This window comes from Melozone crissalis, unplaced genomic scaffold, assembly GCF_028551555.1.
Source record: "Melozone crissalis strain CALT ecotype California unplaced genomic scaffold, PUWL_Pcris_2 ptg000013l_1, whole genome shotgun sequence".
NCBI classification, from domain to species: Eukaryota; Metazoa; Chordata; class Aves; order Passeriformes; family Passerellidae; genus Melozone; species Melozone crissalis.
In genome coordinates, this window is record NW_026535791.1 from 23,766,440 (window position 1) to 23,792,469 (window position 26,030).

The window sequence follows — 26,030 nt, forward strand, 5'->3', positions numbered from 1 at the left end:
TTCCAGTAATACTACTAAAAATGTTTGGCATTGAGAGATGTCAGATAACTATTAGAACCATCTGGCTTTGATTCCTTTTCTCAGCCTTCCATAAAATTATACTTCTATGCTATTACCATATTTATACATCATCACTTTATGTCACGTTTTACTAGTTGGTTGTTTCTTTATCAACTTTGACATCATCTTCTCGCTGAAATTATGCATACTGTAAAAACATGCTTTAACATCTCTTATTAGGGGAAAAAAAATCTCTTGTAGACTTTTAGTGTAAATGATCCTTACAAAGTTTGAACAAGGAAAAAAGTTACAAAGCTGTGGCTGAGAATTTGGTAGTCCATTGTATTTATGTTTTCTGTATGAAGACTTGTCATCAAGTATGAGAATGAAAGATTTTAGCTAATTAAAAAAATAGTCTACATTTGTGAACACTGCAAACAATATGATATTTCATTATGTTAAAATGTTATTAAAAGCAAACTGTGATTTAAGAAGTTAATTAAAAAATGCACTCAAAGTCAATTTTGCTTTCAGAGGTATTGATTATTCCTTCAGTGCTCTTCATTTTAGCCATAAAGAAAATTATCACCAATTGCTGGAGTTTTACTTTGAAAACTTAAAATTATTATTGCTATTTCAGATATGTATTGCATTTTATTATTTATTTATGAAATAAAATGTAGCTGAAACATACCTATTAGTTATTACAATTTTGTACACTAAACTCCACAAGATATTTGTATATTTTCCTAGTGTGGAAATAGACCATCAGTGAATCTGGTTTTCTGTACACATATTCTCTGGAACTTGACCCTTTTCTGAGTGTTTCTAACAATTAAAGTGGTTTTGAGTTTACTGCTAACACACAGAGAAAATGCAAAGTTTATAATCTCTAGTTCCCCTTCACTGTCTTCAGATCCTTTTTGAGGTATAGTTTAGGTTTTAAGGCAGATTTTAAATGACAATTCTGTGGCCAGAAGACAGAATTTGGTAAAGAACATGGGATAGAGTAAGCTTAAGGTCAAGTAAGTTGCAATTGAGTTCCAGACTGCACACACTAAAAATCTATTGTGCTCAGATATCACATGTGGTTTTGAAAGTTAAATCTGTGCTTTGCGTTATAGTCAATGGTAAGATTTGGCACCATCAGTTGCCTTGCCATTCAAAGTGACATGACAGATATAACACAGTTCCTGTGTCCTCCTCCTTCTCTCCTTCAAGTTACAGCTGTGTGAGGCACTTAAAGACATGTCTTCTACTGATGTTTTTTTCTTTTAAATATTTGTCATATTTCATTTACTAGTGCCTATTTGTTAGGAATTTTTTCACATAGTGTTTTAGGTATTTTTTGCTATGGTGTATTCAAACCTTGTAGAAGTCTCTGATTTGGCTTTACATTGTGTTCTGTTTAAACAACAGAAATTCTTTAATGCTGTATTAGCTCTTAACCAAGTGTATTATATGGACAGATAGAAATATGATGTCTGAGTCTCAGATGTGCTTGAAAGTTGGATGGCACCACAGCCACTATGTTCTCTTGTCAGTACTTCCTTACTTGTAATTTAATAAACTGTTTATTTGGATTTATATAGATGCTAGAAAGAATAACTGGTCAAAAAACTCAAATTCAATGAAGTTAGTGTCCAACAGAAATGACTGAAGCACAGACTAACCTCATTAGACTTCCATGTCATATTATTCCTCCTTGATAGAAAGCTACCTGTGTGGATAAAAGTCTAACTTGGTAATGTGGCCTGCAGTGCATCATGTATGGAATAGTTTTGGCCAAGTGAGATTGAGAAGTAAAAGTCCTCTGTGACTGAAAAGTGATGCTACAGAAAGGGCCATATAAAAGATGAAATAAAAAAATGGTTAAGAAGGGAAATTGAAACCAAAACAAAATTAAAAAATAAGCAAATAAACCCTTCTCCTGCACTTGATTTGGCAATTGTTATGTTCCTTCTGTTGCTCTAAAGGCTTTTTGATCTTCATGTGCTTTTTGGCAACAGTATTTTGGCAACATGATGGAAGGAACTGGAAGAAACCGAGGTGTCAGAAGACATGACAGAGGAAAGCTTTTCATGAAACATATGTCTTCTGTTAGAGTTGGGCATAAGTTCACTGATAAAGATCTACAGAATCTTTCTTCCTCCTCTTTTATTGTAACTTGTATGGTTTAATTTGCATTTTAAAAAATCTATGCAGAAGGTTTTGGAAGTATTTTTCAGGATTTCATTTTCATTGAAAACAGAGAATCATGGTTTGTAATGTGTTAGCCTGCATTTAATAAGATAACTCAAAATCATGAAAAAACATAGAACTATGGGGTTTTTTTTAAAATTCTTGTTTGAGCTGCCCAAATAGCTGCTTGTATAGAAATTTGAATCAATAACACAACATGTAATAAAAATAATATATTACTCTGTCATACAAACATCTCCCATTATGATCTTCAGATATAATTTATCCAGAACTGTATAGTCCAGAAAACTCAAGACTGCCTTCTGAGTTGTCCAAGAGCTTAAATCCCCTTTTTTTGCTCCCATCTAGATAAGTCATATTTGTTAGGTATCTCTGGTCACTTTCACCAGACCACTTGGGCAGAAAAGGAATTATTTTTGCTTGATTATTTGGTTTGATTTCTGTTTGTTTGCTTACTTTTGCAGAAGCAATTATAGCTGTGTACTCCAAAATATATCAATTCAATTTCATGACAAAAACTAGTTCAATTATGTTAAAAGCAAAATCTCTTCTCGTGTAGTTCCAAAATTGTTTCATGTAATTACTCTCAATATACGTTGTTTATGAATTGCTCATTTGGAAACAGTAAAAAAGATATTATTTTCAAAGTGTTGCTATAACAAACATGTTCCCAGCATGATTAACATTCTCCATTAATAGAAAGAAACAAACAGTGAAAGTGTTGTAAGAAATTAATTTGAGTTTAAATTTGGAAAGGAATTTAGGCACTGCAGCATGTTATTGTTCCTCATTTTTAACTCTATTTTGAAGATATGTTCATTGTAGACTGAAATCCCGGTCAATTTTGGTGGACTATTAGCTTCCTAAATGAAGTGGCATATTTGAGACTGACTAGAGTGCTGAATGATGAGCCAATAGTCAGCCAGCAGTGAGAGGTATCAGTTCAGTGCCATTCTCTTCAGACAATACCATGCCCCAGGGAGGCTGCTTTCTCCATGCATGATTAACAGTCCTTCTTCTGAAGACACAGAGCACATCAAGAACAGTTTTGTTTCCCTTTCAAGAGAAGTTTATTTTGATATAGTAGCTGTAGATTGAGTTTTAAACATACTTTTTTCTGGTGAGTTTAGTTTTGTTTGGGTTTGTTTGCTTGTCATTTGCCCTGTCCTCCAGTCTATAGATGTTGTGGAATAAATACGCAATTTGAAAAGAGAAATTTAAAATATTTCTTTGTCTTGACAAAAAGAGGCAAGCATACATAATCTACTGAATGATCGCATCTATCCACATATAAATTAATTCTGTCCTTCGTTGCATCTTAATTTGTTTGGTATAAGAGTTATAAAGATGTAGTTCTCTTCCTGCACATGAAAATGTATTTATTTAGACAGGTTTACTTTGCAATCCATATATCAATATACTTTTAGACAAAATATCATGTGGTTTTGCTAAAAATTAATGGGATTCTTATGCAACCTGTTTTGTTCTTGTTTATTTGTGCATGTGCCATAGCTTCTCCCACAATCCTTTTGATTTCAGATAAATCCGTTGCAGAGCCTTTTCCAGAAAAGATTCTGCTGTGACAACCGACCCCTTATGTCAATTTAATAGATTTAGGTACACATAATCAAGTAATTTGAAAATATTTACCATTTAATAAGCAGATTGGACATTGTAACTTTTGAATGGAGAGGTCTATGTAATAGAATTGTGGCCAATATTTTTATATTACATGAGAACAAGAAAAGCATGTAGAACAGTCCTCAAAGGTTAAAATTATGCTTAATTTCTTCTTGATTGCAATATGCTCAGTATTTCACCTATAATTAATCTCTTTTTTTACATCCAGATCTCCAAGAACTTACTAGAAATTGTTGTTACAACTGCTAGTTTTCTATTTGAATCAGTTAACCCATTTTAGGTCAAATGATTTTTTTCTTAGTGAAGTAATTGGAGTGTCTGTTTGACCTATTGTTGAGTTCTGAAATCAAAATAGGCTGATAGTTTATTTAGCTGTGTCTACAAAATAATACCAAAAACATTCTGGGGCAAAATGTCTTTTATCTAGTGCCCCTAAATGCAAGATGAGTGCTTACAAGGTGTGCACATGACCCTGACAGATTTAAGGTTCTTGAATTTTGTTGTTGCTGAGAAGAATCAGTAATATAGAATTAGACATTATTTTAATGGTTATTTATCCAAAGAGTGGTCAGCACTGCAACACAAAATGAATTTAAGATACTTCATCTGCTGTTGGACTGTATCTTCAGCTTCTGTAATGAAAATAATTAGGCCTATCTTTACACAATATGCAAGCTTTTAATTTCCTTTTCAGTGGTATTTTAATTCTTAAAAACTTCTTGGATACTGAAAAGAATATTTTTTTTAAATTTTTAATGATACTGGTACATGCTATCAAGATAAATTTATGTTCATACAACATACGAACCAAAAAAATATTGATTACCTTTGATAGATGGAAGTTATTAAATTGTGAAATTATTAACCTCTGACATGAATGAGAGCTAAATGTGAATGCTATATTTCAAAGGGCACTGTAAGTTCACTTGTTGAACTTAATAGCTCATTACCTACGGAATATTGGGCCAGCTATTCTTACCAAGAACTACACATAAATAGATGCAATATGAAACATGACAAAATTAATACCTAGCATAAATCATCGCTATATTGGAACAAGATTACTGGAGAATAACTCAAGCCCACTATCCCTACAGTAATTCACATTCAATAAAACAATGTAATATTCATAAATTGGATTTCTAACTTACAAGAGATTCAAAGAAAACAGGAGCTCTGATAATGATGTTGGCTGACTATCTTGCTCATTTAATTACAATGCAGCAATAATTTATCATAAGATTAATAAAATATGACAACTGGTGTGTTTTTTCTGGTGGCACTGCTGGTTCTGCAAATGCCATATGTTATTTGAATTTTATACTATGTTGCCCTTAATTGTGTTCTTGTAACCATAAACAGCATTTGTGTGTTATAATTAATCCTGATAAACAAACATCCACATTAGATTATAGTTAGATAATTTTAATTACATAGATATATTTTCTCTCCATTGCAGTGGCAGAGATAAGTCCCTTGTTATGTCCTCATCCATTCACATCTTCTGATATTGAACACACTTTGATTATGCTTCCCAAAATCTACTGTGGAAATTAGCTACGGCGTGCAGCCTTAGAAGTCTTGCTTGCATACAGATTTGACTATTACAAGTTGATGCATGATCCATGTGTCCAGGATGGAAAATAGTTTTTTTTCTGGAAGCCTTTCTGAAGTAGTAACTGCATGAGTAACTGATTGATGCAACCTGAAACAAATGCTTCCCCTGAAATCTGATTACAGGCATGACACAATGGGATACTTGGCAGTCTTAATTTGGCGTTTATAAATTTGGCTTTGCCCAAACCCAAAATCTGGATTTGGCATGTAGTGTCCAAAAATATATTTCTATCCCTTTTTGACTTTAAATCACTAGTATCACTGTGCTTTGTTTATGCACAGGTTAGCAGGGAGTCTCATTTTGATCCATTCGCAGAACCAATATCTTTAACCTTGAAGTTGTGTACTGAATCCAATGTCTTCTGAATGGCCATGCAGAAATCTCAAACCACAATGAACAAAGATTGCCACATGTTTTTCCCTCATAAACTGTAATGAACACTCTCAAAAAATATTGTCAGTACAGTACTAGTAAAGTAATCCACAATAATAGTGCAGCAGTTGAAAAGCTGAGAGAAATTAAAAATTTAGCATTCATTTATCCCTCCCATTTCAGAATTTCAAAGTCAATCAAAGTTGAGAGGATATAGGAGTTATTTTCACACTGGTGGTATGTCTTCTAATACATTTAATACTATTTTTCTTATTGCATAAAAGCACCACTTCAAAAGAAGTGGTTTTCTTCTTCAAAAGATGAAACCAAGAGAATTCATCTGCTTTAACCCAACATCTTTTAATGTAATCTCTAAGGCTTTTTCATGGGAGGTCCGGGATCTTCCTTTTACCCTGTTGATGTAAAATGTGGAGTGAACAAAGCTGTTTGACAGCCTGGGCTACTCCTCTGGCTGCAAGAAATTATGTAAAATAGAAAAAAGGTAACAGTTTGTCTCCCAGCAGTTATGTAAAATTCAAAAAGCCACAAGTCTTGCCAATGGCTTGGAAATAACCCTGCAATCATACTTTTTTATGTCTGTGGGATGCACGTGCTGGTTTCCTTAAAGGTTCCCAAGGAGGTAACACCAAGGTACTTCTGTGGAAATTCAGAGCTAGGAAGGCACATAGTGAGTTTGGATGATCTATTCACAGCACTTGTGAATCATAAGATTTGTACATATTTTAAAATCTAGATTCACTATCTAGTTATCCATAGCCTTTAGTAAATGGGAACAATATGCCTGCATATAACAACTTGAGACCTGTGACATAGCCATGGTTCATAAAACATGATTCTGCTAGAAGTGGTTGTGGCTGGATGAAAATCAGTAACTCAAAAGAACCAGCAGTAGCCAGGTGGAGAACACAGGCTGACAAACTCTGCTGTACATTTCAAGTGCTTGAAAGAGCTTCTGCTCAAGATATCTCTTTGATTGTACCTGTTGAGTTCCAGCAACTTGCAGATCTTTATTTATGTCACAGACATTTTCTAAGTGTCTCTTTCTTCTCAGGGTAATAATTTTTTTTGTGTATTTTTTTGAAGGGACATAAGATGCAACTTTCTGAGAAATTATAATGGAAAAAGCCCAGAAAGGTTGAAATTAAGTGAAAATTATATTAAAGTCATTATTTCTAAGGATTCCTTTATTCTGTAAAAAATCATATTGACTGGCCTATAATTCAGGCAGGTACTCTTCTCTTTCTCATAACTGGAATTAATATTCTCGGAACATATGTATATATATATATATAAAATAAATTGTTATCTCTTCTTTATATATTCCAGCATTATTCACTGAATTATTATTCAGCTTATTGGCAAAGTAGTTGCGAAAGTGGTTTCTTTTTTTAAGCTCTGACAAAAGCAGTAAAAGGGACTATGTTTTCAGTGAAATATGCAGGAAGTATAAATTTATTATGAATCATCCAAATATTGTAATTTTGGGCCTTATTTGCAAGTCAAAATTATCTGAAAATTTGATAAAGGATCTGCTTTTATATTCAGTTTTCTAACAATAGAAAGAAATAATAGAAAGTTCCAGAAATTTAAATTTGCAGATTCCAGTAAGTTTTGTTTTGCATATACATACATACTTACCTTCTTAGAAATATTAAAATTATAATAATTTACATCAGTATTGTACAGCTGGAAATGACTGCATGATCAAGAGCACTATAGAATTGAATCCCTATCTCTTTTACTAATATATTTTTGCAGGCTGTACATAGTTACATTGATTTCTAAGCATTTTCAAGTACTCTGCTTTTGTTTAACAGAAGTCTTTCAACTCCTAATGAGTTCTCATATCCTCCTTGATAGTTTTTAAAAGCAAATTTCCATTTTTAGGTATAGTGTTCTATATAATGACAAGTTTGATTTTAATAATTGAGAGAAGATGCAGATATTACTGAAAATAATAATACATTTTCTTGATGGAATTGCCTCTTTTTTTTTCCCTCTTTATTAATATTAATGGTGTTAATAATGTATTAGTAATAGAAGACCAAAATCTATTACAACAAAACTTGGGACACTTCCCTAAATTTTGTAGGACTATATGCAATAAAGCTGTCTAAGAAATGATGCAGTTTCTAGTTAAATCTGTTTTTTGAAAAATGTAATCTTAAAATTTACATTAAATAAAAATTATTTTCTTTTCTTTGTATTTCATTATCATTATTTCAACCTCATTCCTCTTATATATATTATTTCTAAAAATAATTAGTAACTAAGGAAGGGATGTATCTCTGAGGCTGTCAAAAACTGGACAAACTTCTCCTTGGTGCAAGTATCTAGTTTTCTATAATTCCAAAGACTGCATAGTTTCATGAAGAGTTGTACTTCCTGTATTTTCATTTATGATAATAAATATAATATGTAAATTTTTCCCCTCGGCTTTTATTTATCCTTTCAGAGTACTTATATTTAAAATTAGTCTTCTGCATTATTGTGCTAGATTTGCATACCACTTATCTGATTTTAGAAGATGTATTCCCCACTGACTTAGAGTGGTTTTGTGAAGTAAAGACCTCTTTTTGCCAGAACTTTTACAGTAATTTATGTTTTAAAATGTAAGAATGTATTGCTATTTTAAGGAGACCTATGTCATCCTTGGAGTAAAAGATAGAAGAGAATTAGGAAAGCTGTAGTATTGTATTATGCCTGAATGTAGTTTCTTTTGTGATTCTGTCAGATATCCTTGCTACAATTTACTGTACTTAATGATCTTAAAGGTGGTTTCTAACCTAAAGGGATCTATGGGCCTGTGATTGTGTGTGAATCCATATGCATACGTGTAGATATATACACATTAAAACATTAAAAAAGCATATATTAGTGGTGAATTTTTACATTAACTAGTTTTCAGTTTTAATATTTATCTGAAAATGCTTTATTCTTTTTAAGTAAGCTTTTTGCATTAGCAGCAAATTTTATTAAACACTGGCTGAGAAGCACAGCTACTCAAATCTCTGCTCATCTCTAGGCATTGTTTGTTCTCAAGTAGTAAAAGGATGAGTGATAAGAATGACAGTTCCGTAGGACTAGTCAGGCTAGTAAGGATGGGGTCCTTATTCAAGAACTTTTGGAGGTCTGAGCTTTAAATATGTGACAGCTGTCTGTATAGCTCCAGGGTGCAGTCATTTAGAATTTACATAAGCATTGTAAATTTTGCAGTAAATGAGCTTCCATACTGATACTCCAGAAATGGTCTTCATTTGTAATTAAATCGAGTGTTGAAAATTTGCCATAGAAATGCAGTTCAATTTGAATAATAAATGGTGCTTGAAAAATAAGCCAATTAACAAAATCTCAGAATATCTTTTTCTAAATTCTTTCAGTAAAATTTCATGTTATGTATAGGTTAGCAAAAGAAGTTAAAAAATAAATAACAAGGAGGAAAAGAGTTAAGACCTTTTTTATTCTCTGATATGTCCTTCAATTTATTCTTCATGTTTGTAAGAAAATACTAAAATTGGTCTGGAATTATTTTAAATTATCTATTATAATTAACAAAATACAGGTGGGGGACTGAAATTTGCCTCTTTTCTGCATAAAATGGATATATGTGTTTAGCTTCCATTGTCTGGGATCAAGAATGGAATCAAAATAATTATTTCAACTTAATGTTTTTGGCCAAATTTAAGAGCTGCTCTCATTTAAAATCAGTAATAATGTTTCCAGGTTAACACTGTACTCATTTAATATACTGAGTCCCCAGGGGTAGGGGACATTTACATGGCAGCTCTTGAGTGATTTCACTTGCTAATTCTGCCAGTAAAATCAGATGATCTCCCAAATGGGGAGAACTAATTAAAAATTAGATGTCTTCCTGACTTTTTCACTTAGAGTAAAACCCCAAAACTAGAATGTCACAGTCATTCTGTAGGGAGGATTTGTCAAATCTCTTTTCTTTAGGGCTGGTGAGCTTCTGGAAATGTAAAATTAACATCTTCAATTCATAGTTTAAATCCTCATGATATAAATAAGGGTTTTGCACAAAGAGGAAGAAAAGTCCATGTGCTCATGTGTCTTAAGACTCTCTAGGAAACAAGTAAGCCAGGAAGACAGGAATCAGAGAGAAAAGCACTGTAAAACTGCTTCACACAGAACACTTCTATTTTTCTTTAATAGATAGACATCTTTATACAATGCATATGAAGCTGCATCTGACAGTAAGTGTTTCTTGAACTTTTTGGCAGGCGCAGAATATTTGTTGACTCTTTAATTGACATTATACATAATCTCTGTAGAACGTGGCCTTCAATGCTAACAAGGCATTTTATATTTCTTGGTTTTGTTCATTATCATGGCCTCAAGCTAATTCGTACATCAAGTCCCAGCTGGAATCTAAATAAATGTAAAAAGAACCTGTCAGCCATTTACAGCTTCTCTAAGCCAAACATCAAAAAGTAAAGAAAGACAGGTATCATGACAGAAGAAAACCAACCATTAAGAGCAAGAAAGGGCACTTTTGAGAATTTCACATCCTGCTTGCTTTATTTTCATTTTTTTTTGAGTTTGATGTTCACAAAATAATAAGCAAGAAATGCATAAAAAAGGTGATTATGTATACTAAAACAGAAATATTATACCAAGGATCTATTAGGTAGCTTGCTCCAAATCCCAATAAAAATTTTTCCCTTTTCATTTTTTTAATGTCTTACTTACAAAATACATATATACAAAGATCATCTAATATGCTTGATCAGTTAAAAAATGTCATTTAGCACTACACTTGTCCAGCTCAATATTCTCCCTGAAAAACAGCCAAAACATTTCTCTCAACGATTTGCAAAATAGTAACCTTAACAATATAAAACCTTCTGTCCTGACTTTAGCTCTGGCTGCTAATACTTTGCTCTAAAGCACCTTTTTGGACTGACTGAAGAGGTGAAAAATTGTTGCTTTAAGGAAAGTTATGTGCTTGGAAGAAAAAGAGAAAAAAACCCACAACCCAATGTCACGGACATATTTTATGAAAAAATCCTTCCATTAGGACCTTTTCTCCTGAGAAGCCGAGACGCCTCAGAAATGATATGTAAACAATATTATCTGCTGCTGTGGAATGCAACAGGTGCATCTTTGATTGGTCTCATGTGCTTTTTTTTAAATAATGGCCAATCACAGTCCAGCTGTCTTGGACTCTCTGGTCAGTCATAAGATTTTATCATTCCTTTCTTTTATTTTCCTTGCTAGCCTTCTGATGAAATCCTTCTTCTATTATTTTAGTATAGTTTTAATATATTATTTTCTTTTAATATAATATACATAATAAAGTAATAAATCAGCATTCTGAAACATGGAGTCAAGTTTCTCACCTCTTCCCTTGTCGAGGTTGCCTGCAAATTCCATACCCAATCCTTTTCAGATAAGTAACTAGCTTAAGGGTGAATAAAAATTGTAAACCTGCCTTCTACAAGGAAAAAGTCAGTATTTCACGTATAGTAGAAACAATGAAAATCATTATCCACTAAGAAAGTCTTGAATCTTAGCAGCAAAGTATGAGACTGAGCTCTGAAAGAAGTGAGGAGGGAAAGAAAGGAAAAAGAGAGGAAGATCTGACATCAGTGTTCATGTATTGGACCTAGGTGGCAGGTTTGGGTAGCAGGGAGCTGCCAGGTGTTCTGAAGAGAGGAGATCCTGAGGGTTCAGTAGGTGCTGTTGTAAATATCCCATTGCACCCCAAACTGCAGCCAGGCAGGGGAGCCCCGTGTGCTCTGGCTCACATGCATTTAGGAAAGAGGGAGAGCCAGGAGACACCCTGGGGAGGAGCACTTTGGGAGATGTATGTGAGAGATAGATGAGGAAAGGTGCTGCAGAGAGGCGGCTGGGGAGAACATGGGGATAGGCTCTAGTGGAGGGAGACAGATGGGGCTGTGCTTGCAGAGCCATGGGGGGAGGCTGTGCAGGGTGCCGGTGGAGACACACAGAAACACAGACACTGGTGAAAGAGGGATTCCTGGGGTGAGATTCGAGGAGAGGGCCCAACACAGGATTGATAGGACTGCAGAGAAAGGCAAGGAGGTGACAGCCATAGGACCCCATGGCCCAGCTCCCTGGTCACATACCACACAGCTGTGACTGCTGCTTTGACCCATCTGACCTTCCTCCCAGCCTACCCCTTGAGACAGCAGCGTTATGTAACTCTTAAAAGTGCACATGTTTGAGATTAGAATGGTTTTTATCTGCCAATGTCATCTCAAACAGGGAAGTTCAGGAGATTTGATGCCATAACTCTGTTGACAACATGGCTTTTTATTACCAGATAGCATGTAGGTATCAGCATCTCCATCACTGTCATGTAACTCCCAAAAGAAAGAAAAAAACATAGCCCAATTACCAAAACAAAACACATAGGAGTGTATATTCAATAATTTGGTCATGATTTGAAAGGTATTTTTTTGAGCAGCCCTATTCTCAGTGTGTAATTCTGTCCCTTCACATTTAGAAATCTGACTGGAAAGTAGAGTGCAAAGAAAAAGCCTGAAAAATCATATCAACAAATTGCAAATTTCTTTCACTCCAATACAGATATTTATCAAAAAACATCTCAAAATGGCATTCAAAATTACTCTTAGAATAACAAAATGCAAAATAATTAACATATCTTGTCCATCTGAAGTATTTTAATATGAGTCATTACATGGAAGTTGATTAATATTTCTTTTGACACTAGTCCATAGCTAAAGGCATGCCAGGATAACCCAGGAAAAAAAAGTTACATGTCTTCTTTAATTTACTAGTGTCCTATGTATCTGAAGTACTTGATTTTATGGGCTCTTTTATGCTATATAATCTTTTACAGAACTTTCATTTGACTTCAGTGGTAACAGAATAGGATAGAAAACCAGCACATCCTAACTAAAATATTTTTGTAGAAAATAGATTATTATTTTGATTTTTTAAACTGCAATTATACATAAATGTCTGATAACTACATTAGTTATTTTTATTTTAAAAAATTAATTATGTGTTACAGAACTGCCTCTTTTGTTTTATGCATTAATATTTGAAATAATGTAAATGCATTTGCCAGCTTTACTCAAAAACAGCAAAAAGCATTTATGAATATTTCACAAAAATATTTTGTTAAAGAGAATTCATTTTAATTTTAAGTTCTTATGAGTATTTGGTGAAATGGTCTATATGATTTAGAAAAATTAATTTAATACCTTCATAAGTGTCATTTTGCTCCAGTGAGGACTCCAGTTCTAGAGCATTCTTGACATTTTAAGTTTATTTCAGCAAGTGCTAAGGACATGACTACCAACACTCATAAAATGCTTTTGAAAATTAGAAAAGTGATGAATAGCAACAAATGGATGCCCACTCATCCATTTTTAAACATTTAATATCTTGACTTTTCTGAAATAATTTTTAACACAGGCCCCAGGCTGAATAACAGTACAGAAGGATGTTTCTTCTTTATCAGTTATGTATTAAAAGAGTCTGCCTGCAAACCTGATTTTATTTGCCAGCTCTCAGCTATTCCATATCAGACACTATCATGGGCTGCTGCTTTACCCCATAAAAAGGTTAGTGGAATGGATGTCAAGGCAGCAGTCAGGATACTGTGTTCTTTAAACACTCTGTGGTCTGTTTATCCTAGCAGGGTTATTCTTGAAGGGACTCTCTGCTTGATCTCATGTTTATCAAATCCATTAGGAAGGATTACACTGAATCTATCCTGTGTAAACTTCCGAGTCTGCATGAATAGGAACAGAGATTAATTCAAATGTGACTTTTTAACTCATGCTCTGTAGCTTGTAATTGTAAAATTAGTGGAGGAAGTGACTTAGGATCATAGTTCTGTATCCTCAGGCAGAGTAGTGAAAGAAATGAGTGGAAGCCATATGCTTCTTAGAAGTGCTGTGTAATAGATGCAACACTGGGAGAGGCAGTGCAGGAATTGAAAAGAGAATAAGGTTACATTTAGGGAAGATACTATTCCTATTAATTTTAGACTTTCAGTTTTATATTTGCTAACATTTATTATTTCTTTATTGTTTCATATTATTAAAATAGAAAAAATATCAGTCAATGCTTCTTCTTTTTGAACTCTGTCAACTGTTATTTCTTAGGAGACATCATTAATACATAACAAGACCTGAATATTATATAAGGGAATAATGAGATGAACTTCCAAAATACAGTAATATAAATGGGGCAAAATTTCGTGAGGTCATGTGTATAGGAACTTATAGAGTCAGTTTCTACTAGATTAACTGAAAGCTACCCAGTAGAATATTACTTCCCTGACCATGACTGTACTCTGCCAAATTAACACAGATATGGTAAAAATTAAGGGAAAGTGTTAAAAAGTGCCCTGCTATTCCCAGTAGATATCAGAATTATTATAAAAAGGTTTAGAAAAGGGAATAGAATAGAATAGAATAGAATAGAATAGAATAGAATAGAATAGAATAGAAAACCCTATTTCAGCTGAAATGTCTCTTCAACAGTTATCCCATCCAAGTCCCTGACTGCTACTACTGAACAAAAGTTATTAAGGGCATTGTTAAGTGCTTCTTAAATGCTGACACTCTTGGAGCATCAATCACCTCTCTAGGAAGCCTGTCCCAGTGTTTGACCACTTCTTGGTAAAGAAATGCTTCCTATCACCAGATACTAAGGAGAACAGCCCAGCACCTCTCTCTCCCTCTCCTCATGAAACCATACAGAGCAATAAGGTCACCCCTCAGCCTCCTTTTCTCTGAACTATACAGGAAAAGTCCTCAGCTGCTCCTCAGAGGAAATTCTTTCCAGCTCTTCTGGATGCACTGGACTACCTTGGCACTGCCTGGCCCAGAACTGCACAGAGCACCCCAGAGTGAGGCTGCAGCAGTGCTGAATGCAGGATGACAGATATGCACCTCTTTTGGCTGACTGGCTATGCTTTGCCTGATGCACCCCAGGATGCATTTTGTCATCCTGGCTGCCAGGGCACACTGCTGACTCCTATTGAGCCTGCTGTTAATTAGCCCTCCAGATCCCTTTATGCAGGGTCGCTTTCAAGCCAATATTCTTCCTAATATATACTTGTGCCCAGAGACAGATGACTTGACCGGAGACTATAAAAGTTATGCTAAGGAGTAGCAGTTACAGGGGTGCTAGCACTTAAAATTGATAAAATGAAGCTGGAAAAGTCAGTACTAAAAGGTAGAGCATAAAAAAAAGAGTTATTAAAGGTAGGGGATAAATGTTGGTGCAAGAACAAATGGGTATGAAATGACTATGAATAAAGTTAACATCCAAATTTGAACTTTCAGATAGCAGACTTACTGAGACAAAAAAATGGCCTATTTTATATTAGCACTTATTTCAGTGTAAAAAGATCATCTTGAGTGCCTTCACATGGCACATGCAGGACAACCAGCTGATCACACTAAGGCATCATGGCTTTATGTTTGGCAACCTGACCAATCTGATCACTTTGGACAAGGTGACCAATAGCAACAGGGTTCGCAAGGGCCGTCTGGACACAGTGACCCAGACCTCTTGTTGGTATGAGGGTATGACTATAGGTCAATAATTACTCCATAGATGTTGTGGTGCGTGTTTTTGATTGTAATTTGGTCCTAGTAGTCAGTTTTATAACCCTGCCCGATTTTGAGTTGTTATAGCATATTTTACTACCAATGGATTGTTCCTTTCCCCCAATGTTGTTCGTTTTGCCCTAGTTGCCCATCTCCCCAAGGACCTGTCCTTTTGTTCCCTGTTCCTCCTCCCACTGAATAGCAATCCCTTCCCATGTCTGCCTCTTTCTCTAGAAGCTTCCCTATCAATTTTGTATCCTTTGAAGTCCCATTGGTTTGTTTAAGTTGTTCTCCTCCCCTGTAATTCCCTATTGGTTTAGATGTATTCCCTGCCTTGTGTTCCACCCCAGTTCCTCCCAATTGGTTAAAGATTGTATCCTCCCCTGGGACCTCCACCATTTATAATTTGGTGTATGCCTTTGATTCAGCATCTTTCTCTCCCTGACCCTCTAGGGAATAAATGCCTCTGGAAAACATACAGAAGACCTCTCCCTATTCCTTGTCCCTACCCTCAGCACAGTCCTATCCCCAACACAGTCCGCCTGTGCTGTAGGGGAACTATGCCCTACAGTCACACCCCGGATTCGATGGCTTTCTGGGAGCAGCCCACTCTCGCTGGCAATGCTGGGAGCTAGGCGGGCTGAGGAAATCTGTCACAGACATCTTTTCATAAAAATCCTTTCTTTAGGATTTGTCCCCTTTCTGAGAAGCTGTGGCCTCAGCAACAAATGTAAGCAATGGTTATCTGCTGCTGTGGACTGCAACAGGTGCATCTGTGATTGGTCTCCTGTGGATGTTTGGATTTACTGACCACTTATGGCAGAGCTGTTCTTGTTTTCTGCCTGGACACAGAATTTTGTTATTCATTCCTTTTCTATTCTTAGCTTAGCAAGCTTCTGAGAATTTTTCTCTCTATTTCTTTTTAGTATAGTTATAATGTAATATATATCATAAAATAATAAATCAAGCCTTCTGAACATGAGGTCAACATTCTCGCCTCTCTCTTCACCCTCAAAAACTCTTGCAAGCCCTGTAACAGAAATCCAGCACCGCAGTATATAAATAGTGGGCAGCTCAGGACGCATTGAGCCTTTCCTGCACAACTATGGGCTGCACACCAGGATCTCCCTTTTAGTAGGGATGGCTCTTAAGGTTGCTGTGTGGGGCTGAGAGATTCCTTGCCACCACAGACTCTTGGTAAGAGATTAGTAGCGTGCTAAACATTGAAATCTTAGCTGAGTTTCATAGAAGAATGACCTTGCACATCTAATCCTCTAGACGTATGCCATTGAACAAGTTAAGGACTAGGATTGAATCCAGTCATCTATAGATCACTCTCTCAGAAGAGAGTGTTTTGCTCTTATGAGTGAAGTTTATCGCTCTGTCTGTGAGAACCCCTCACTACAAGAAAGGCACTGAGGTGCCAAAGCACATCCAGAGAAGGACAACAGAGCTGGTGAAGTGGCTGGAGCGAAATGAGGAGCATCTAAAGGAATATAGTTGTTTCACCTGGAGAAAAGGAGATACAGGGGACACCTTATTGCCATCTACAGCTATCTAAAAGGAGAATCTGGCAAGGTGGGGATCTGTCTTTTCTCCCAAATAACAAGAGATAACAAGGTGAAATTATCTCAAGTTGCATTAGGAGAAATTCAAATTGAATATGAGGAAATATTTCTGCACCAAAAGTATTGTCAAGCATTGAAACAGGATGCCCAGGGAAGTGGTTGAGTCACCAGCCCGGGCGGTGTGTAAAAGATGTGTGGCTGTGGTGCTTAGGGACGTGATTTAGTGGTGGATTTGGCAGTACTGTAAGTGGTCAGGCTTTGATCTTAAAGAGCTTTTCCACCTAAAGAATTTTATGATTCTAAGTATAAACCTGTACTTAGATGCCTTAAGACAACTGAAAGTAACAATTTATTGCTGATAAAAGTTTTATGTTTTTTTTTCAATGACAGAAAGAAAAGACCAAGATACAGTGGAAATCAATCACTCAAAAAATCTAAAGCACAAACAAAAACCAAGATAAAGCAAAACAACCCAAAACAGACAAAATTAAATTTAGCTTTGTATTTTACTTGTATTTTTTATCTGAATGGTGAAACAAGTCTGCTAATCATAGAGATAAAAATATGAAATTTCTCATGAAGGATAAGGTTACATCATAACAAACATAGAGTTTGTGTTAGTTGAAGCTATTATTTCAGAAACTCAATTCTATTCTTACTTCATGGAATAAATTAAAGGAGATAAAAAAATCAATATACTAGGATGGCAATCTATATTTTGGTATTTGATACCTGCATGCAACTTTGCTGGAAAAGTTTGGGAGGAAATTTGCCTGTGCTATGTGATTACTATTAAATTTTCTAATTCCGTGTGGGCTTTATTTGCACAACTATATAAGAGGCTTAGTAATATAACACACCAGTAACCTTAGATATTTTATACATTATTGAAGTCCTACTGTAAAATATTGTCTGTAACCAGCGCATCTGTGTATTTATTAATATGAACTATGGATATCATTAATTATATTACCAACAAGTTATGTTTCAAAAGTTGAAATAACTTTATCTCATGTGCCATACATTCATGGGATACTTTATTTACATACTTAATACTTCAGAGGACTTACATTAAAAATTATTTCATTTTTTAAATCATGTGAGAGAGAAAAATTGTCTAGTAGAAAATAAAACAGAAAGCTAAAAAGATTAAGTCTCTCATTCTCAGAAAGAATGATAAAAATAAGGAAAAATTGAATGGTCACTCTAAAATATAATCAGCAAATACAAATATTAAAAAAATGGTGTCGGAGAAATAAAGTGTGAACACTTTTACAGCAGTGCTTAAGTATTGCACAGAAAAGGAGTAAGAAGAAAGAGGGGGAAAAAGAGGGAGGAAAAGAGAGAAACAAAAGAAAAGGGAGATAATGAAAAAAGAAAAAAGAAATAGAACAGACTGAGTATTGAGATTCTTGCATTGAGTAACACGGGGAATTTCAAACAAGATGGTCAGTCTCTGGGCATTAGTTGCCCCAGCAGCCTCACCTGCATTCTCCAGCAGTGCCTCCACCCCTGCTCTGCTGCCTGGATCAGGTGCTGTGGGACTGGCTCTGTCCACGACTGCCCACGGCCTCTGCCAGGTCACCCAGGGCTCCAGATCAGCTCAGGGAGCAGCCCTGCTCTTTGCTGCTTCCTGACATACATGGCCACATGACCAGGATGTGTACGGTCCAGTCCTTTAATCACACATGAAACATCTCCTGCTTGTCCTCGGTATGCACAAGAGATTGTCACATGTGCCCATTTCTGTATGTGTGCCACACGACAGGAACTGTTTACAGGGGTCTTAATTACTCAAAGGGTGGTCAACTCTGCACAGGAACTATTTGGGGTTTCTGAAAAGGTCAGGTTTTTCACCCCATACACACTGGTACAGATGACGTATTTCACCTGGGAAAATCTTAGGGACAGTTGGAAGTTCTGACCTGGAGAAGTCCTCTGCAAATTAGTCAATGGCTTTTTTTAGGAAGATGACTAAGATTTCAATAATAAACTTCTCTCCCGTCAGTCCATTATCTCAACTATGCAGATAGCTTCACAGGGAATTTCTGGACCACACCAGGAACTAATGACTTAAGTGCATTAGGTGTGCACAAAAGCTCAGAACTCATACCCTATTATACAGTAATCATAGCTGAAAAGCAAATTTGAGTCTAACTTGCAAATTATATTTCATACCTTTCACAAACAAGAAAGAAACTAACAAATGAAGTCTTCTGCTGATGCTGTGAGACGAACAGAATGATAACAGTTTAATTGCTATCATCCAAATAGATCATATATATAACTGAATATATCCCCTCATTGTAGCTGAAAACAAGATTGGATATACTGAAAAATAGGAGGAACACCTACCTGCCTTGAGGGTTGCAGGCCTGCAGTGATAAATCTTGCTTTGACCAAAAGCTGAAGTAACATTTTGTTGAGAACAGGCCTCTCAAATAAATCTCCTGGTTCCTTATTGCAGGGCATCCTCAGTCATCCTCATTAGCATTAAACTTGACATAAAATTACACTAATAGAATTTGTAGTTGCCCATCTTTAAAAACGACCCCTAAGCCTTGCAATCCATTGAGTGATTACCACCTCTCCAGATTTACTATGGCAATATGCACAGTAATGATTTTATTTTAAGCAGAAATCATTTGAAGTACATTATTCAGCAACATGAATTCAATCATATAAATATTTAAAGATGGGCATTTATTATAGGTATGAGTTAATGAACATAGTATAATTAAGGAGCCTTTGTTTAATTACATATTTAGATGCTAGACAATATCTTGCTTCCCAACTGAACTCTTGAAACGTATGCACAATTTTAATTTTAGACTTTGAAGCACTTCTCCCAAAAGATTAATTTTAAATGTCAGTGTTCCAGACTCTAGCCAAATTCAGCAAATGAAAATGTGATAATAAGGAATGTGATGGCTGTACAGCATCTATAATGCATTAATTGACACCACCTTATAACATTTCTTACATGCAATATCTAAGTAGGACTCAGAGACTTTGTAGTTCCTCTCAGTTGCCTATCGTTAAACTCATAATGATTCTTATCCCTGTTATTTTTTCCCCATGATTCTTTTCCTTGAAGGTTCCATAGTACATCAAGCATATTTTTGTGATCCTGTAAAGTACTCTTCTCATATTCATTGTAGGAAATTTGGGAGAGACTGCAAGGTGATGCTTTGGCTCACAATGACCACTCCTGCTTCCACATTAGTTTCTGTTGGGAGGTGATGCAGTTGTCTAGAAATAGGGATCTCAGTTTAGGCTAGTTGTTTTTCAAAACTGCATTTAATCATGAGATAGCTGCCTAAAGGCAGACATCCTACTTCCCTATTTACACAGTGGAAGATGTAATGGATAGACAGCCTTCAGCTAGTGTGGTTCAGGTGACTCAGCTTTATCAGGTTGACAATGCAACAACATGAAGGAAAAGTACTGCAGGGCATCACACTAAAACCTCCGCCTCCTACTCATTCCCTCCATATTTCTGCTCAGTCTAGCTACTTCTTCCATCATTACCTTGCTTTTCAATAACCACAAACATGGGAGGTTTATTTTTCCTCTTCTGCTAGCAAGACGTCTTACTCCTAAACCCAGATGAGCTATCTAGAAAGAAGAAGATTCAATTTTCAAGGACATAAAAAGCTGTTGTCTCTCTAAGACAATTCTGAGAGAAGAGTCACAGCTTTTAGTGTTACAGAAGCAGAAAGTTTGCAAAGCCCGGCACACCTGGACACCACAGTTCCCATCTGTCACAGCCAAAACCTATTAGCTAGATCATGCAGATACCACATATGTTCAGCCAATAAATATTGCAGTTGTTATATGCAGTACAGTGTGGTTGATGATTTACATGCTTAACTTCTTGTTCTAAGAGTCCACAGATGCTGGCAGCTGAAAATTGCTCTGTCACTGTGTAGCATGTAGGATGGTGGTGTTTTCACACTTTGCCCTGTAGGGTTGAAGAAGATCTATAATATAAGACTGACTGGACAAGAGGGGCTAACTAGGGATAGCTGGGATTGTCAAAGAAAAACAGACAAAGGATGTTCTGCGTGGGCCTGGGAAGATACACAGGCACAGTTTCCTCTTTCTTCACTGTCATCACATTGTATGCAGGATAAGAATATAGGAGTCAGAAGTACTGCATGCAATAAATGCCTTCACTGAGAGCACATGTTGGAAGAATTCAGAATTGACAGATTTCTACAAGGTCATAACCTCTTTACTGACCTGACAGTAATGCCTGATCTTTCCTCTAGTGGTGTCAGCATTCATCTGATCAGGTAAACTGCTCAAGTTCCATGGATAATCAGTGATATGGACCAAGGCCCCAGTGGCACAGCATTGTGGATGGCTGCCTACAAGCCACAAGAAACCAGCACTTATTCATCTTGCCTAAGCAGGAAATGTTTGCTTCAGGTGGTCAGCACCATGAGTCATTCATTATCAGCCCGAGTTTACATGAGTTCACTTTCTCTGCCAGCAAAACCAGTCAAAATATATAGTAACACAAGTTGCAGGTTTAGTTAACAGACAGAGAAATCTGATGCCCACACACAGGACGAAAAAATCAAACTGTCAAACTGATGTAAATCCCAATTTTTGCCTTTTCTTTCAGTAGCTGTTAGTAATTAAGCCTATATTCTTCCAACATGTGGAATACCTAAGGAATAAGAAAAGAAAAAAAAGGTTTTAGGAGAGATTTAATATTTCTATAGATTTATCCTCCTGCTCACAATCCTTTCCATACCATTAGTCTAAATTTTTGGAGTCTTTCAGTTGAAGAGTATTGTGTCTTGTTCTGATCACTGCCTTTAGTTGCCAAATTCAATAATGTACAATATTAAAGAGGAGAAAATTTCAAATTAAATTTCCTTACACTATTAGTGAGTACACCAAAAGGACATTTGAGATAAGAACCGTAGGAGTCACCAGATGAGAGAGAAGTGTTTGAAGCTGGATGGGAGCTCTCTGTGCTTTATAACTGTTCATTCAAGGATCCATTCCCATGCCTGTAAAAAGTTGTACTTCAAGGCATTAAGGCTGTAATTGAATGTGTAGGGGAATTACACATGGCCTTTATCAAAAGGCAGTCAAAGACAAGTACAACATTTTATATTTGTTTGGAAGCAGCTGATTTTACACTGTCTTGGGTAGGTTACTTCTGTTGGTTCTGTTGCTAGATCCCAGATGTAAGTATGCATCAGCATAAAGAGATAATTTGGTAATATTCTATAGCACAATACAGTATCTCTATCCAGATATATGTGCTTGAAGGAAATTTGTGCAGGATTTTCCACTAATTCAGCCTTTGATACAATCATTCAAATTAAAAAAAAGTTAAAAGTGTTTTTAATTTCCAGCCTATGGTAAGTACCCGAGACTGTGTTGTAGAGAAATTCCATTTTCCAGAACTTGAAAAAAAACAAAAAAAAAACAACAAAAAAAAAGAAAAAAAACACCAAAAAAAACCCCACCAAAACTGGACAGCATTAAAAATGAGCACATTATTATCTCTCAAAAATTTCCTTCCTAAAAAGCATGCAGTAGTAAGTAAATAGCTCACCAGGAAGTTTGAGGGAAGAGGGGAAGAGTGGGTGGATTTTTACATTTAGATCCTTCAGTCTACAACTGACATGTCACAAATCCTTTTCTCCCTCTCTTTTTTTTTTTTTTTTTTGTTAATTCATTCATTCCTGACATCATCTTAAGCTGCAGAGATGCCCAGACCTCAATGGCATCTTTGCTCTTCTATTAATAATCAGTGAACAAATGAAAAGGCATGAAAAAAATTCACAAAAATAAGTTTAATAAATGGATCCCTTTATGTGCTGATTTTTCTTTCAGATATCTCTCCTCTTCCCTGATTATCTGTTTTTCCTTTGTAGAGCCTTTTGCCAATCTGTACGCAGGGACTGATGCCAGAGGAAGGTTGCTAAGCAACTTCAAATGAAAATCATATAGTGGACTATCAGGCATTTCTAATGAAGCCTTCTTGAGCCATACCTCAGTCTTCACACCTCACGAGTAAGCCTGGGATTATGACCTGGTGTAATAGATAGGAAGTGGTTTCCAATTAGCATACCCAAGTGTACAGAGAGGCAACATGCCAGAAGGAAAGTTATTAATGAGAGAAAGAGACACACACTTAATATTCAAGGGCATTAGACTGAGAAATCATGGAAGGACCAGCTAGAGAGGTTTATTGGATGCACAGTTGTGCAGGCTGCCTAAGCTTCAAGTAAAGTAAATGGAGTGGGAAACAACATTAAGAGTGAAGCCTTTGGTTGCATCTACATTATTAAATAAAGCTCCTGGAACTGCTCCTGGACACTATTTCATATTGTCTGTTGGAATCCTTCCTGAAAAGCTTTGCCATTCACAGTCTCCTAAAGCATTTCTTAGGACTATGGATGACCCCAAAAAGCACTGGAGGTATTCATGATGTCCTGCAACATAAGAGAGTTTAATAGTATGAATGCAGTTGCCTTCAGTAACAGACAAAACTCCAATTCATAATAAATTGTTAGCGTAGGCTGAGCATGTAAGGATTCAGCTGTGCTTTTTCAACCTTGACAAATTTCTTGATCTCTGGATCCTGGTACTTAACCCAAATGTTCTGATTTGCATTTTTATACTTTCTTATATGATATTCAGAAACTTTTGATCAAAAGTAGAACTTGTAGTTTTCTGAGAATAATTTTCTGACTACAAGTGATACATATATGCAGTTTACCACACTGTCTATATCTGCTGCTTTACAACATAAAAATGGTTATTTGAATAATTCACCACCTGAATTTCAATTATGGAAAAAGTCTGATTACTAGGTTCTATTATTCTGTGTACTTCCTTCTCTTTGCCATGTTACTTTGGAAATTATGAGCATGCACAATGGCTATTGTGTTCCCGTGGTGAGACATAAAATGTGCAGGCTCTTATAATTTTGTCACTGATTAAATAATACATAATCCCTGCAGGAAACATGCAGGATGTCTCTCATTGTCACTGCTTCTGTTTAGTTTCCTTACTCTTTTAAATCTTTCCCTATCTTCCTACTCACACTCTGAGTAACCAATTTCTGATTTTCTTTCCTATCTGGCTTTACCAAGCTTTCCCAGAGTTGGATGCTTTTTAATTAAGCCATGTAAAGTGAAATAATTGTAACAGGAAGAGTGCTAAATTCAAAAAATAATGTATTCTAGTGGTTTTATTCACTGAAGAGATAAAAGATATGTCTTCAAATCTTCCTATGTGAAGAATATCTTGTGAATATCTTGAAAAATATCTGTGTGCAGGTTTTTTGCACACAGGTAATGCTATAGTCATTGCTTTGGCAAATTTTACAGAACTGCAGCATTTTGCAGCTTACAGGGAGGGGTTTCTAGGCCTTGAGAGTTGGGCTTTGTCTCACCTGCCTTTAGATGTCTGAAATTTATCTAGGTATCCTAAACAGTCAATAGAAATACAAACACGTGCACAGAACAGGAGGTGAGATTCATCTTACCATGCATCTTTAAAAGAGTTATTTGTGTGTGAAACAGATTATAGTCAGAATTCTGCTCAGTAGAGTCAATATAGTTTAGAGAGTTGATAATTTTATTCTGTAGTATATATCCACAGAGGCTGAAGGGCTCTCCATGCTCCAGTGCCCACCAGTCTTCTCAATTATTCCAATCCTTGAGTTGAATTCTAGCAGAAAAAAGTTTTCTCAAGGTGACCTTTACCAAAAGAATCAATGCTAGGTGGAATAAATCAATTACCTTTCTGCCAATTTAATAGAAAGGGATTCTAAAGATTAAATACATTTCCTTAGGTGAGAGAAATACTCTTTGTAGATGGCATGAATTAGCCAGTATTGACAGCAGAAAGAAGGAAAAAAGTACACAAATAAATGTGCAATGCAGTCAGCAGACCTTAAAGAGAACCAGTGACAAATATTTGCATTATATAGTAAGATGAATCTGAGATATAGATACAGAGTCCATAATTATGTTTTTCATTCACATTTAAAATATGAAAGGGGATAAGATTATGATATAAAGAATTAATGGCTTTTAGTTAGAGTATTTCTTTAGAGACATGTACCCTGTGAATGCATGTTTAGCCACATATTAGCTTCCCGTCAGCAATTTTTGCATTTTTAATAGCCTTTAAAATCTATAATTTAATACTTTTTTGGCCTTTTTTTTTGCTAATATTTGAATAAGCCTTTCTTTTGGAACAATGTTTTTGGAACATTTCCAGAAATGATTCAATTGGCTGCTCTGTCATTTTTACAATATTATAAAGCATTTATGGTGTTGTCTATAGAAGACAAACCCACTAAATAAAAGAGTATTCCCATTATACTTCTCCATTATTTCTCCGACCATTGATCAAAGACAATTTTGTATTATTTCCAGAATCCCAGAACACACTCATAATTTATCAGAGCTTTTCATCAGACTTTTAAGAGCAACATGCTCATATGTTTATTTCTGCCATCTTTCTTGAAGGGCAGTTATCCCACTATTAGAATCTAGACTTGAAAAAAAATGCATCTCCTCATCTACCATTTAGTTCTTTTTCCTGGTGAATTAATTTGTAATGCTGTGATACTGATTGTTACAGATTTTTGTTTCCAGTATTCTTCAGAAAAGTCAAAATATTTAGGAAAAAAATGCCACATTCACAAAGCAATGTAAAGAATTCTGCTTTAAATAAACCGTTAGTCCTAAGTATCTAGAAACAAAGGTGTACAATTACTTGGTCACATCTGAAAACTTGTTTTGTGTTGCTTTCTAGACACTAACTTCTATGAAAACTGTTGTAAATTTTATATGCTTCCCAAATCAAAACCTAAAATTGATCAAAACCTCACAGGGTTAATTAACATTATAAGTAATAAATATATCTTATGTTAGAAAAACAAAATAAAACCAAGGGAAAAAAAAAACCCCAAACCACAAACGAAAAAAACGAAAATCTTAAAACTCAAACTCACAAACACCAAATGAAACAGTTTATTCAGCT